Raw genomic sequence first — 15,340 nt, forward strand, 5'->3', positions numbered from 1 at the left:
TTTAAAAAAAAATTTGGGGTTTAGCAGAGAAAATATTTAGTAAATCCTTTGCACTTGAAATTGAACTTTGAACAATCCATAAACAAAGCTGAGGAAAGTTCTGGATGTTGAAATACTGGCCCTGGTACAAGAAAGCAATGTCCCGGCACAGGATCTCATGGAGTACAAGGGAGAACGCCAGCCAAGTGAGAACATGGCAAGAGGAGGAATGTGGCCCAGATGGGGCCGGATGTAGCCATGGCTGGTGGGGGCGCTGCAGGTGGCGTGTGAGGCCTGCCCTGCGTGTCCGCAGTCAGGCCCGACGTCCTGTCTGGTGAACTGTGCGTCCCTCTCCTCAGTGTGGACTTGGCCGGCCTCAGCCAATAGGTGACAAGGTCTGGGGCTGCGGAGTTCTTCCAGGCACAGCCAGATGGGCACCCGGACCATGCAAACAGTGCTCCCCGCTTTTTAGTGACCAGTGCGGCCAGGCTGACTTCTGCCAGAATGTCCCTTGCAACGGTGGCAGCACCTTGGAGGTGGAGAGGTGGGCGGAGGGCTGCAGACACTGGGGCCCCCTCTCAGCGCCAACCGTCTCAGTGGGAGAACATGGGCCCCCACCAGGATGGGAACACGACAGTGTGCTGTTGACATCACATCTGGACAAGGGGCTCTTGTGGGGTCATTTCCCCTTTATGTTCCCAGTTCCTTTTAGCACGAGAATGAAAAGGAAACCTATAAAGGCAAAACAAGAGCTGGGTCCTGTGCCTCAGTCGGCACAGGGAATGGTAGGGGCAAACAGTGGTTCTTCCGTGGGGAGGGTGTCTCGGCCTCTGCCTTGGGGACAGAGGCTTTACGGTGCAGTGTCGGCCAAGGCTCAGAAGCTTTGGTGCCCTGAGTCCCTAACATTCCTGTGGAAGACTGGAGTTTCCATGAGACCCAGACTCTTCCATCACTCTTCAATACAAGTCACTCGCAGACAAAGGAGCTTCTCAAACAAAGGAGCCATCAGCCTGTGCTGGAACCCAGAGCCGCCTGTTGGGTAGTGAGCCAGGGTTAGGCCTGGAAGTCAGACCCTGTCTCAGCTCTGTCACTGAGCTGTCCCGCTTCAGGCAAGTTGGTTCCCATTCCAGCCCCTTTTCTCAGTGTGATGCAAATAATGTCCAACTCAGTGAGCTGACAGAGCCAAGCATCTAGTACAGTCTCCAACACTCAGCAGGTGTCCAGTGAAGGGCGCCCTGAGCTCCCTTGGTCTGTAGACTGAGGCACATGTGGTGGCAGGGGCCTGGGAAGCTCTGTTAGAACTGGGTTGGAGGACTGACAGCCCTGACTTAGCCCTGCCACTCGTAAAAGGAATTTACACAACTGCTCTGTGCCATCAGTAGCACTATCTCCTATAGTATTATTGCTGTTTAAATAACCTGTTAGGTAGACATCACAATCCCCATTTTACAACTGAGAAAATCAAAGCTAAGGAAGGTTAAACAACTCACCTTCAGATCCCTGACGCCTCTGGCCTTCCGGTCCCTAACCCAGGGCCCTTTCTGCCCTCACACTGGAATAATCAGCCACGGAATACGTACTTCCCAAAAGCTGACCAGGTTCCAGGCACTGGAAGCCCACTCTGACTTGTTCTGAGAGAACTGCCCTTTTCCAAGCCAGCCACATTCTTGGATCCCTCGTGGGTCATGGAACCTCCAGAGGACAGAGCTCCTGGGCATCACACTGGCACCAGCACATGCTGACTGAGAATTACTGAGGGCCAGCACTGGTTGTGTGATATAAGGCACCGTCTGCCTGCCAGGCCCTTATAGTCTCTTGGGGTCGGGAAGGTAAAGTCAGGGGAAACATCAGAGGGAGGAGGAAAGCCATCCAGAGAGCCACATACCAGAGCCACTTGCGGGACCTTTACAACATTCCGGCGCCCGGACCCGCCTCTCAGAGATGGTGATGTACTTGGTGTAGGGTGGTCCCAACATCAGAGTGTTTTACAAATCTCCCCTGGCTGGGCTAGCATAATACCAGGCCGAGAGCCCATGTGGACGGCCCTGCCAATCAGAGTGTGGTCTGCCAACGGGCAGTTACCTGGCAGGTTTTCAGAAATGCAGAATCCCAGGCCCTACCTGGACCTCCTGGTTCTGCATTTGTCCTTTAACAAGACCCCAGGTGATCCCAGCACACAGGGAGGATGAAAAAGGACACCAGAGTCGGCCAGCGAAGTCCCTCCCTGGCCCCAGGTGGGAGACGCAGACCACCTGCCACACAGTGCACATTCCTTGAGAGGACAGCAGGGGGCTCAGGTGACTGTGGGGAACCAGGGCACCATGTCCACTTCTTGTCTCCTCCATAGCTGCACCGCGGCACCATGAACAGAGTTGCTGGAGTTGCAACAAGCCCCTTCTGTGACTTCTAGGAGGAAGTCTGAGAGCTAGACCCTGCCACCATTTAAGTGACAAGAAGGAAAAGGAGTCTCTTTCCCTTCCACCCAGTCCCTTGACGCCCTCCCCGGGCGATCCTCACCACAGAAAAGACGAGCCTAGGGCAGTGCCACCCCAGCACCTCCCCCCGCGGCAGCGAGCTGCCTGACCCACCATAAAGGCCGTGCTGTCCCTGCCGGCACGGAGGTGGCTGGTACCAGCTGAGCCTCATGGAGGAGGGAATCCTCGGGAGGCCAGACAGAGACACACACATAATCCGGCCCCTCGAGCATGTTGCACCCCACCCCCGCTCTGTATCCCAGCTACCACCTCTTTGTTTCTATCGGTCGCGAATGCGTGTGTGTCATTCTTCACACACGCCTGCCTTGGCTCTCCCATTAGACGGAGAGCAAGCGTCCTTGGCTCCTCCTTTGTCACTGTCCACAGTGCCAAGTGCGGAGACTTACACCCAGCAGGGGCTCAATAAACGTTACTTGTATTCATGTGCACATGCTTTCCAGGAGTCAAAGCCATGGCTCTGGGCTAACAAAGAGCTACTCACAAGCAGGTGTTCATTACGGGTTACTATCAGCACACTGAGATTCTACAGGAGAAAACAAGAAAACTATAAGACAAAGCTTCGAAAAGCACACACTCTAGTTTAGGAAATCAGATTTGTACATGGGAAGCTGCAGCAGAGACCAAGGAAACCAAGCATGTTTATGACCAGGTCAGGCAGGGCCCCGGGCACCGGCATGTGCCAACACAAGGGAGGCTTCCTGCTCCAGTCTTCTGACAGGTTATTATTACTTACTTACTGAGTGTCATTTTAAAGCACCTCCCCGAGGACCTCTGCTACTTACCCAAACCCCCACCCTGGGTCCTGTCCACTACACCAAGTAAATGGGATGTAAAGATGCCTGGAGTCAGAAGGGGACATGTACAAAGACCAGCCCGGATGACCACCCAACACCACAGGACGTCTGTGGGCCACTTCTCCCCAGAGCCACACCTCCTGGGCCATTTACGCTGCGTTTCTTGCCCATTCAAGGCTCCAAAATGTCTTGGCTCAGGTCCTGGCACCACAGCCGGAATGCAAGGAGCCTGCTCTGTGCCCTTGAAAAGAAAACTGCAGTGTGTCACGGGTGGTTGTTTTCACTGTGGCCATCAAAAATAGAAGTCACGGCAAAACTCACAGCCACATGCAGACTTTCAGCTCAGAGTTAGCACGGGGCTTCCCCAGCAATGCTCAAACTCACCCCCTTCCCAAAGCCCCCTTACTCCGCATCACAGAGCGCTGGGTGTGAGGGACCGAACAGCAAAAGCAAATGGCAAGTCACTATCCCGCTGTGAAGCTGTGCCATACAACAGAGCAGCCACTAGCCACACATGGCTATGTAAACTCAATTTAAACAGAAATTCAATTCTCGGTCACATTAGCTCCACTAGCTCAGTGGCCACAGGTGGCCAGTGCTACCACATTGGGCGGCACAGGGATGGAACGTGTCCACCATCACAGAGTGCCCTACTGGACAGCACCAGTACTGAACACCCAGATGTGTCATTTGAAGTAGTTAGTAGGGTCTTCTGGGAACTTGCGTACTCTCTCCGTGTTCGCTGGAGAGGTTTCTCGTGCTCTGAAATGTGGAGTAGGAGTGCGTTTTTCACCATGAAAGACTCCATGAGCTAAGGTTCTCATGGAAATAGAAAGACTCTCGGGCAAAACTTGCAGGGCAGCAGAAGGAGCCGTTTTGCAGGGATGGGTGCACACACCTCCCCCAGCCCGCATCACAAGGACTGTGAAGTCAGATGCTGTCAACCAGTTTGTGCCAGAAAGGGCACATGCAACATAGTCCTTGACAAAACTGTTTTCTGGATCCCTTTAGGTGGTTCTAAACCTTCCCTGGCTTTACCTTCTAGCTTGGCTTTACCTTCTAGCCTGGGAGAAAAATCTTTCACAGGGCAGGTCAGCACCCTGGACAGCAGCAAGCTCCCCGCTGGGGCCCGAAAGAAAGTTCCAGCAGTCCCCTTTTCCTCAAACCCCCTTCAGAAGGAACCATCCCCAGACACCACCAGGTGCCTGCGAAGGGATTCCCCATTCACGTCTCCTAACACCACAACCAGCGCAAGAGCAAGCTCAGCTAAGAAGATTAAAGCGCTCCTCACCAACGAGAAAAAGACCAGCGCCTCTGTCAGTCAGGATTCTCTGCAGTTCCTGCCCTGCGGGTCGCTCCAGCCACACCCTCCCTGCTCCAGCCTGGCCTATCCAGTGGCAGGCCACAGCTTCCCTCCTCTAAACCTTTCATTAGGCTCCCTTACCCCACCAGGACTACCCAACTCCACACCATTACCTACTCAAATCCTACCCATTTCTAGAGACCCAAACCAGCCCCTGTTTTTCTTCTAAATCTTCCCCAAGGACTTTACATCGATTTCCTCTCTTCTCTGACATCCCAAAGCACTTCTAGTGTAATGGTGCTTTAGGGAACTTCATTACAAATTACCTTGTGTAATTACTGGGATCAGATGCAGTTTTCTAAAGTTCCTGGTGATCCAGGGTGTGGAAGGACTAGCTTTGCCACCACCAGCCATGCAGCCCACAAGCAGGTCACATCACCCTGTTTCTTGATCAATAAAATAATGATCTTGGACTAAACCATCTCTAACAATCTAGGAGCCAAGGATTCTCTCAAAACAAGTTGCCTGGACGTGTGCTGCGCACTGAGCAGAGGCATCAAAGACGAACCCCAGGTGAAACAAACACTAGGTCACAATGACCCACCACGGCACAGCCCAGGGCTGGGGCCAGCCGGAACCCGGGGTCACCTCCCAGCATGAGTCACCAAGGCTTCCATTCCACCGGGCGATGATAACAGAGAGATCTAGTTTCTGTCCTCACCGGCGTCAGTACAGGAACACTGTCTGTGGCCTCAGAGGCATTTTCCTTCACAAAGAACATGTCACTTCTAACGTGTAGAAAAACACAACGTGTGGGTGTGAGAGCAGGTAAACACACGAACAGGCTGACCAACACCTGCCAGCAGAGTGCTGACTCCACTACTAATGATGCGGAAGCCCAGGCAGACTACGGTAACCGAAAGCATAATCTTCGGTGGTGCCCCCAAATAAAATCCTGACTAGTCTCATAAGCCAAGAAGCACAGGGATCGGTGACTTAAACTTCAGCTTAATATTACACTTCTTGTCAACAATGACAGTTGTAATACCTCTTCATGTTTAAAATCCTATTCTCAAAGCATTCAGCTTATGAACATGCACACAATAAGGAACAAATTGAGACCTGGAAATGTTTAATAACTTTTGTGTTATAAAGATCAAATTAGAACCAGAGTCTAATCAGAATGATTTCACACACAAACCTGCCCTGGCTAGTGCGGCTCAGTGGACTGAGTTCCAGTCTGTGAACCAAAAGTTCGCCAGTTCAATTCCCAGTCGGGGCACACGCCTGGGTTGTGGGCCAGGTCTCCAGTTGCGGGTGTGTAAGAGGCAACCAATCAGTGTTTCTCTCCCTCTCTTTCTCCTTCCCTTCTCCTCTCTCTAAAAATAAATAAATAAAATATGTTTTTAAACCCTACACATGCATGCATACAGTGCACAGCAGACAACTCTCAGTAATATAAAGAGATGAGTTAAGAAACTCCCTGGCCCTGGAACTGGAAGATTCCACTGATCACTTACTTGCACAAAACGCTACTGCCAAAGCAAAGCGGCCAACATCCATGCAGAAGGAGGGAAAAGTCCTTGGAATTGCTCTGCTATCCATTCGCCCTCATCCCATAGAGTCACAGGATCTGCGGACAGAACTTAGCATCTGGTCAACCCACCCCTGGTGGCCTATCTGGACCCAGGACAGTGAGCTCAGCATGAAGGCCAGAACCATCCTGTCCTAGGCCCTTCACCAAGCTGGCCACCCTGAGTGCTCAAAGAAGGAAAGCAGGGAGACCCTAGCACAACCAGGGTAGAAAAGTAAAGACTCCAGTGCCCAGGCCCCTCTATGATTGTGTCTGAATACACCACTACAGTCCTGTCCGCACTCCCTAGACTACATGCAGCCACCTCCCCAAGCCGTATCATCTATGCACACTTCAAAGGTCCCCTGCACATCCCTGCCTTTGCATCTGCTCTTCCTCCAGCCTTCTGATGATTAACTCTTATAGGCCGCATGTCTCAAGACCCACCTCAAGTACTTTCTCTAGCAAGAATCTTCCAGACTGTCCAAACCCAACATAATCTGTCAATCATCTGGCATTTACTGTCTGGAATTAGCAAATATTCCTTATACTTGAACATACGTCTCTCACCTCCTTTAGGGCGGAGCCAGGGCCCCACGGCCTCCACACAGCTCCAGACAGTACCCCTTACTCACACAGCAGGTGCTCAATCAATGCTTGGTGATGACGGTGGGAATGACTTAAAACCTTCTCCAGAGGGTCAGCTGACATCCAAGGGAAGAACTAGGTATGAAACTAAGTGCCGGGGCTGGGCGGGACAGACAGAACCACCCCCAAAGGGCGCCCGCGGAGCCAACAGTAGCTGACACAGCCTTCCTCCAGCCCCGAGTTGAAAATCCTCTCTTCCTGACCCGGAGCTGCTGATCTCGGGCCGTTTATCTCGTTAACTCTGTGTATTGTGATCCCGGTAAGAGGTTCAGAAGCCCTCCAAGCCCCTCTCTAATTAAATTCATTAAAACAGATTGGGGTTTTCCTTCTGCATCTCAGAAAAATTAACAACACAATTAGCATCATAATGATGGGGAGAAGGGATGCCAGGGAGGCCTCTCAGGAGGGGCTGGCCCAGCCAGGCCGGGGAGAGTGAGGAGGAACAGGTGAAGGAGGAGAAAGCAGATGCTCCAACAGCTGCTTCCTGAGGAGGGGCGCTGAGGGAGTCAGAGGGGATGAGAACAGCCCCAGGGGATGACCCCACCAGGCCCCGGGCACTGCCACTTTCTCGTGGCTTGGCGTTAGGGACAGGAAAGATAGGACGAGAAATGAACCAATGATGTCACTCCCAGAGACATGGGCTTCTGGAACAAGAGCCTTTTAGCTTTACAGAGAAACACATTCTAGCTGTTCACAACGGGGCCAGAAGAACACGGCCCTCGTGCTCTGAGGGGTCTTCAGAAGATGGGTGGGGCTGGGTGTCTCTGTCCTCAGGCCCTTTCCCAGTTCAGCTAGGGGTGTTTGTGGCGACCTCTGCTCAGGCGTATGCCTTCCAAGGATCTCTCCTGTGCACCGTTAACCACCCCAATCTGGACTTTCCTAATGACCCCCCGCCTGACTCGGATGTCCCCAGGACCCGGGGAGAGCAGACAGACATGGCAGGTCACTTCTTTCCCAGAGCACCTGAACCCATCAAAGTCCTGCTTAGACACGTGGTGGGTTCCCTCATCCAGAACGGCCTCCTCTTCCCTCCATATCAAAATTCTACGTGTCTGCAAGGCGCAGCTTCATTCTCGCCTCCTCCGTGAACAGCACTAGCATCGGACGAGCACTTCCTACATGCTAGGTACTGTGCTGGGACCTTTACTCCCTGGTCACACTCAATTCTTATATCTCTGCAAGGTTCAAATCCATATCCCCACTTTACAGACTGGGAAATTACAGCTCCTCAGCTGGTGAGTAGAACCAAAGTTTGAATGTAGGTCTTGAGGCAAGCCAGGAAAAATAAAGTGGCATAGTACACTGCTTATCACTAAAGAGTGCTTCCTGTTGTACGTGCTAGGCACCCTCCTGTGCTTTGTATACGGCATCTCATTTAATGCTCATAGGGGTTACCCCTACATGAAGAGACACTGTTAGGGTGCTGGTTTTACAGATAAAGGAACAGACTCGGTCTGTCTGACCTCAAAGGTAAGTCATTTCTACGAGGCCCTGTCACCTCCCTGACTCCGACAGCCATGCTGAGGGATTATTCCGACCTTTGAAATTCTACTGCCCAGGGTCTGAAGACTTAACTAGACAATGTCTTGCATCACGCCCAAGGGGTTACACAGGTTTCTGTCTTCTCTCCCCTATCTGAAACCACAAACCACATTTCTGTATCCCTCACAAGGACATAGTGGGTCTTAAAAAATTCATGCTAACTGAGCCCTTCCAACAGAGTTTTCTAGAGATCTTTGTGCAAGTAGATAAAGAGCATTCCAGTTATTATTCCACCAGCGAGGGAAGCTCAGTACAGTACACAGGGGAGGAGCTTTGACGGCAAACAAACAGGTTCAAAGTCTAGCTTCACAACTCACCTGTTCTATGCTCTCAAACAAGTAACATCCACACCGAGTCCGTTCCTTTATCTGCAAAACCAGCACCCTAACAGTGTCTCTCCATGTAGGGGTAACCCCTATGAGCATTAAATGAGATGATGTATACAAAGCACAGGAGGGTGCCTAGCACGTACAACAGGAAGCACTCTTTAGTGATAACCACTGTACATGCCACTTTATTTTTCCTGGCTTGCCTCAAGACCTAATAGGAGGAGGATGGCTCAAGAGTTCTCTGGCTGGCTGGCTGGCACAGTCTGACCAATGCCCCCGGTCAGAAAAGAGGCAGAAGTGCCTGCTCAAGCACCCACCCAACACAGCCACTAGCTGCCCGAGCTGTCCCCTGCGGCCGCATGGACCAGGCCATGAGCATCTGGTATTGGCCCTTGCAGCCAGGTCTCAGTCCTAGCGGGGCGTTTTGAGTAAATGCTGAAAACTTTAACATCAAGCTAGCCAAAGCCAGGGTTTATCCGAAGAGTTTGGGGCAAACGCTCCAGTCCCGCTGTCCACCGCGACCCCTTGGCCAGGATCCTCCAGGGACAGGAACCACCTGACCTCTGTTATTCTGGGCTCTTTATCACGTCTGTTAGCGAATATTGACTTAATTTGTCATTTGTGTATCCCCAACTTGACTTATAAGCCCGACACTCTGGGACGTTCCCAGAAACATGGTTCCGGCATGTTCCGGGGCTGTTCCCAAAGGTCCAGGGCACAGAAGAGGGCACTAGTGAAATGAACTAACTTAGAAGAGGAGGGATCCTCAGAAGAGGGGGCTGGGTGTCTGCAGCACCCCCCTCCCCGTTCCACTAGGGGTGCTAGTGATGGCCTCTGCGCAGGCACACACCTTCCAAGGATCTCGCCTGCGCACCGTGAACCATCTGGACTTCTCTGATGACCCCACCTGACTCTGACCTCCCAGATTCCAAGGCCCTTCCACCCACATCAGAGCTCGCAATATTTCCACCCACCTTGTTTCTGAGCACCTATCTGCCCCCGATTTGCTATTTCCCCATCAGACAGGAGCTGCCCAAAGGCAGACACTGGGCCTCTTTCCTCTGACTTACTGACACCCTAAGCATATCCTGACCACACTCTGCTCTTCAAATACAAGCACTTAGGAAATAGGAATGGGCGAGTCGAAAAGCCTGTCTTGTCCTAGAGTTCTCTGTGGGTGCCCCTAACGTCTTTCATCTTACCTCCCCCATCATCTTTTCCTCACAGTCCACTCCAGAATCGGTCCTGACCCCACCACTCAGGAAAGCACCAACCCAGCCCTCCTCGTGGCTGTGGGAGAGAGGGCCGCCCGCCACTCCACAGCCCTGTCCACCCTGGTCGGACATCCTCACTCAAGCTCATCTAGGTTACTTATCTGATGACTTGTCTCTCTTTCCATTGCACTGGAAGCTCCGAGAGCTCAAACCCCATTTTGCTTTTTTTGTTTCTAGGACCCCAGCACCTAGCAGAGCAGCGCATTGTAGGGGTTAATTAGTGTTTGTTAAGGGAGTAAGTGTGTAACCAGCCCTGAGTTCCTCTCACTCCCTTCCCCCTCCTCCCAAAGGCCAGACAGAGGACTGGACTTCTCTGCCGCTCCCTCTCTGGCTGTCTAAGGATTTCTATTCCTAGAGACAAAGTGATGACCACCCACCCCCAGCTCTCGGATGGTCTTAGAAGAGAGAGATGATAGGGAAGGAAACCAGCAGCAACGCCAGGGCGACGGGAGCCTTGGAAGCTTGCCCCCATCACTGGAGGATCAGGACCCTCTTCTGTGCCTCCTCCCTCTCAGCCGTCCGAAGCTGACCCCAGATACCAGCCGCCTCCTCAGCGTGTCCCGGAAAGAACCAGCACTGAGACCCAGCCCACTGGCCCACAGGGAGCTCTCTGGAGAGCTGGCTCCTCTTGTGTGCCTCTGTGTGCCTCTGTGTAGCCTTCCTGAGGTCAAACAAGGCATGTGCGTTGGGAGTCATTTCAGGAAACTAGGAAATGTGTACATTGTTATCAGAATCTCCCACTTAACCCGAGCCCCAATCATTTCAATTGCAGAACCTTAATCCAATCAGCGCTCAAGGATGGCTCCAGGTGATGCCTCCTCCCAGACCAGCTTCCTGCCCTGCCCCCATTCTGATGGCAGGGGGCACAGAAGGGCGACAAAGGGGGGGCAGTTAGTCCCCCAGCCAAATGCCCCTCTGCCAGGCACTGCCCGAGTACCCTTCAGACCCGCACGGCACAGGAGGGGGGGGGGGAGTGATTTGTGAAGATTTGTGAAGTGAGGGAGCCTGGCTGAGAAGGGGCCTCAATTTGCTCCTAACGTCTGATTTAAACCTCAGGGTTTTAACTAAGGTCCCTAAGACGGGAACTGGGCTGTTTCACAGGGCAAACACAATTTGTGGGGGTAAGTGCAGGTGTCTCTTTCTTCATTTGTGTTATTCTCATCCCCCCTCTACACACACACACACACACACACACACACACACACGCCCTTCAGCTGAATCCAAAGACAAAAGGGAGATATTACTCTCTCAGAAGTGCCAGCTCAGTCAAAACAAAAGATAGGAAGTACTAGATGCGCAGCAGACCCCTCTCCTACTGCAATTTATCTCCTTCAATTCTTCCTGCAAAGCAATTCCACCAGATCCACACATCCCCAACCCAGGGGGAGGATGTTCCTACCTTCCTTCTTCTCCCTGCCCCTCACTCCCACAGCTAGTACGGTCCCTCTCCCCAAGGGATCCTCCTTCCACACATATTTTCCCTGGGCTTCTCCTACTTAAGTCTCAAGTTTGGCGGGTTTTGAACTTGCCAGTCTCTGGCCCCGTTCAAACAACCCAACCCCTATCCTGCAAGTCTGCCCTTGCTGGAGATTTGATCAAGGCCAGCAGGGCTCACCACAGCTCACCCCAGCTCCAAGGGTAGAGAAGACACGCCAGGCCCTCATTCCAGAGAGAGGACAGGCAGCAGAGGTGCCGTCGTGCGCCCCTCCAGACTGAGGGAGAAGGCATCTCCACCCAACACACTCGCACACCGCTGCCAAATGCCCAGAAGGAACCAGGAGCCAGACCTGGCTTGGGCAGGCAGAAGAGGGGCTGCCGCGGGGACCAGAGTCTCGGTGATTCAGCACTCTGCCCACTCTCAGCCCAGCCCATTGGCCACACTCATGGCAGCTCTTAATGCCAAAGTGCTGACTTGGAAGCTGAGGAAGAATCTTTCTAAAATTCCAAATTCTCCAACCTCCAGTGGACTCCTCATCCTTTGAGCCCCAGGGCTCAGAGCAACACCAGGAAGCGGCTACTCAGCAGTTCCTCAGAGCCTAGCTCTTTCCCATCCTAGTTTCCCTATGCCAAGCACTCCCTCCCCCAGTCCCCCCAGGACACAAACCTCAGCAGCTAAGGGAAGGGGAACATTGGAGGGGCCTACCAACCCAATGCACCCTTTGCCCCCAAACCATGAACCGGATCAAACATGTAGAAAGGGGTTATAAGCAGCAACAGTGAGTACATGGGGCCTGCAGAGCCAGAGGCCTCCCAAAGCAGGGGCTCACTACAAGCCCTGTGGCTACGGGCATCACCAAGAAGGGCAGGTGGGGAAGGTGATGGAGGGCAGGCCAGATAACAGCCGAGGAGGAGGAGACGGAGCTCTTGAGAGGGGCTATGAGGCAGCTGGGAAGGGGCTGGGACAGGGTGTGCAGAGGGGACCTGGAGGGACAAGCACAGAGTACCGGGGAGGGGGCGTACGAGGTTGCGGGGAGAGCAGGCAGCGGGGCTGGTGATGTACAGGGTAGGAGAAATAGAGGGTACGGGGTGATACAAAGTGGATGTGGAAGTAAACAGAGGTATCAGGGCAGGGCTCATGGAGACAGAGACAGAAGCAAAGGGGAAAGAGGGTGAGGACTCGGAAAGCGGGGAGGGATGCAACCAATGAGATAGAAAGGGTGTGGGGTGTGCAGAGGGGTCGGGACTGGATGGGAGTGGGGTGCACATATGCACAGAACAGAATGGATTCAGAGCAGGTGACGGTGTAGAGAGAAAGGTCCGGATGTTGACGGAGGGGGATGGGGACAGGACCGGGGACGGAAAGGGGAGGGAGGGGGAAGGGGGTAGTCGGTAATTAGGTTTCTGTGATCCCCTAGTGCCCCCACCTCCATCTTTCTGGCATCCGAGCTCACCTACCTCCAAGGGCTCGGTTCCGACCCTGAGCGCAATTCTTGCTGTCGGCTGCCGGCGCTGCCAGTACCCTGTGTCCCCTGCAGCGCCTCTCGCCGCCAGCCGCCGCATTAGGGCAGAGACCAGCCGATGCGCGTCCCCGGGCAGCAGCGCGCCCCCAACACCTTGCGTGCGCGCCCTCGCGCCACTCCCTTCGTGAGCAGAGCGGGGACCCGGACGCAGCCGGAGGAAGGAGGGATGCTCCAGCGCGGCCCCGCCCAGCGCGTCCTGGACCGGGAAAGGCCCCATGTTTCTGTTCTCACGGACTCACGAGCTCTCTGCAGACTGGCTTTGAAAATGATGTTAATTGGTGCCTATTTCTGTTTGCTGAGAGCCTCATAGGTGGCGCGGGAGGAAACAAGCTGAATTGTATCACGTATTCACGTATACGAGATTGCCCAGCATATCATGAGATTGTCCTTTGTATGCGCCACCGTCGGACTGTGACTTCTTGGGGCCCGAAATTTGTCTTCTGAGGGAGACCTGCTTGTGGTAGACTCTCCAGGAATGTTCGTTGAAGAGTTGTTGGATCCCAGCTGGGCATGTGAGGGAGGTTGTGACACCTGCGTGGGGCAAAGTGTCTTTTAAAAATGGGAGGTGCCCTCCGCCCTAAGGGGGTTCAGGCCTTGTCCCTCCCTGTACTTGAGTTAGTTGGGAGAAGCCAAGGCCTGAGAGACAGGCAGGAGATCTGCGTGCTTCTCCTGGCTGGGTGACTGACCTCTCACATGGGCAAGACACTTCTCTGTGAGCCTCAGTTTCCTCAACTGAGCAATACAGAGCTGATTGGGTTATCCCTTCTGGTCCTTTCTAGCTCAGACATGGAGAATGCACTAGGACCTGGCTAATGTGCACAGGCTAAAACCTGATCTCACTTATGACCTGAATCAGTGAAAAAATCTGGATTGGAGTAGAATCTTAGGCTTGGAAGAGCAATTGGGAGACCAGCTCCCTGAGTTGGAGGGAGTCCACTTCCTCCCAAACCACAGTTTCCTCAGCAGCCTCCCTCTGAGGTCCCATTCGAGGCTGCCCTCTCAACTCACACAGCCCCTGCCCTGCCTGACACCAGCTTCGCTGAGCTGTACCCCCTGCCTGCCTCTCCGTCTCCACTCCAGCCTGTGAGCCCTCCCAAGTCCTTGAACATAGTAGGTGCTCAATAAATACTGGTGAAATGTTCCACTCTTCAGTTAGGTGCTCTGAGACCAACAATTATAACTATTGGGCTAAGACTATGCCATGGGAAAGGAGGAAAGGTGGCTATGGCAGGTTCCAGAATGTAGTCTGTGGCCATACCACCCTGAATGCTCCGGGTAGTGTCTGATCTCAGAAGCTAAGCAAGGTCAGGCCCTGTTAGGATTTGGATGGGAAACCAAAATGTAGCTGACCATAGGTGCCAGGAACTGCTGGCAAATGTTTTTGCAGGGCCCCTGTCTGTACAATTTGATTTCACTCAGAATCTTGTCTCAGCACCGCTCTGGCAGCCCGATCGTGCACAATTCGGTGATTGTAAAAGCACACCGTAAACAAAACAGTGCGCCCTCCTAGAGACAGTCCAGGCCACAAGGCCCTGGGGTGACCTCATTGGCCAGTCCAGGGGTGCTTCTGGGGTGTCTGGAGAGAGCCAGGGCATGTAAAGGACTGAAAACTTCTCCAAAGGGCAGAATCTGGAAACTGGGAGCCCTGTCCAGATGGCACCACTGGCCTCACCCAGTCCCCGGCACCAGGGCAGGAGAAAAGGGGACACTTAGAGAACTTGGAGGTGCACCAAAGCACTGGGGCCCCTCAGGCCTGGGCCCGTTGCTTCCCCTACTTTCCTTGCTGGGAGCGAGCAGCTGTGGCCGGCTCCATGGGATAAAGAAAACAGCTTTCCTTTCCTCGGCACGTCAGCCACAGGTTTCCTTGTATAAATTATTCCCTTGCTTTTTACAGCTCTAGGAGGTAACTATTTTACAGGCAGTACTGCTAAGGTTCGGTGCCACCAGCTCTCGAGGCAACCTGCTGGGGTTCAAATCCCACCTCCACCACATCAATCTGGGGGAACTTGGGAAGCTTATTTATTGATTTTCCTTTTATTTATTTTCTTAAAATTACCATTAAAGCTTTAAAAGTTGAATCATAATATTATCTTTCTGTACGATTTCTCATAAAATACATAATGTGGTGCCTCCAGGGGCCTGGAGGGTGGAGTGGCAGGAATATCCTGGCCTGTCCTGATCAGGGGAGGGTCACCACCTGCTGGTGATGGACAGGGGTGAAGTGGCTTTGGCTTGTGCACGCCGGCCTGCAAGCCTGTCAGGTAAAGACTCAGCACCAAGGGCGCACAGTGGTTGTTTTTTCTCTCCAGACAATGGTCAGGTCTTCCTGCTTCCTTTTCTTCTCTGAGTTTGTATTTCTAGTTCTGGCTGAGACCCCAGCCAGCAAGGACTCCGCTGACCCTGGACCTGAAATCTCACTCACTGTGTCCCCTTGTTGTGGCAA

General features: G+C 53.1%; 1 protein-coding gene across 4 annotated transcripts in view; it reads right to left on the reverse strand.

The window, feature by feature from the left end:
• NFASC (neurofascin) overlaps window positions 1-12,963 on the reverse strand; it is a 198,591-nt gene extending 185,628 nt beyond the window's left edge. For all 4 annotated transcript variants that reach the window (XM_037067079.1, XM_037067077.1, XM_037067076.1 and 1 more), the window contains exon 1: window positions 12,833-12,963. The gene's annotated coding sequence lies outside the window, so the exon portion shown is untranslated. The remainder of the gene's footprint in view (window positions 1-12,832) is intronic.
• Between the last annotated feature and the right edge of the window lie 2,377 nt (window positions 12,964-15,340).

This window comes from Sturnira hondurensis, unplaced genomic scaffold (genome assembly GCF_014824575.4).
Source record: "Sturnira hondurensis isolate 20B ecotype Veracruz unplaced genomic scaffold, ASM1482457v3 Scaffold0017082, whole genome shotgun sequence".
Lineage (NCBI taxonomy): Eukaryota > Metazoa > Chordata > Mammalia > Chiroptera > Phyllostomidae > Sturnira > Sturnira hondurensis.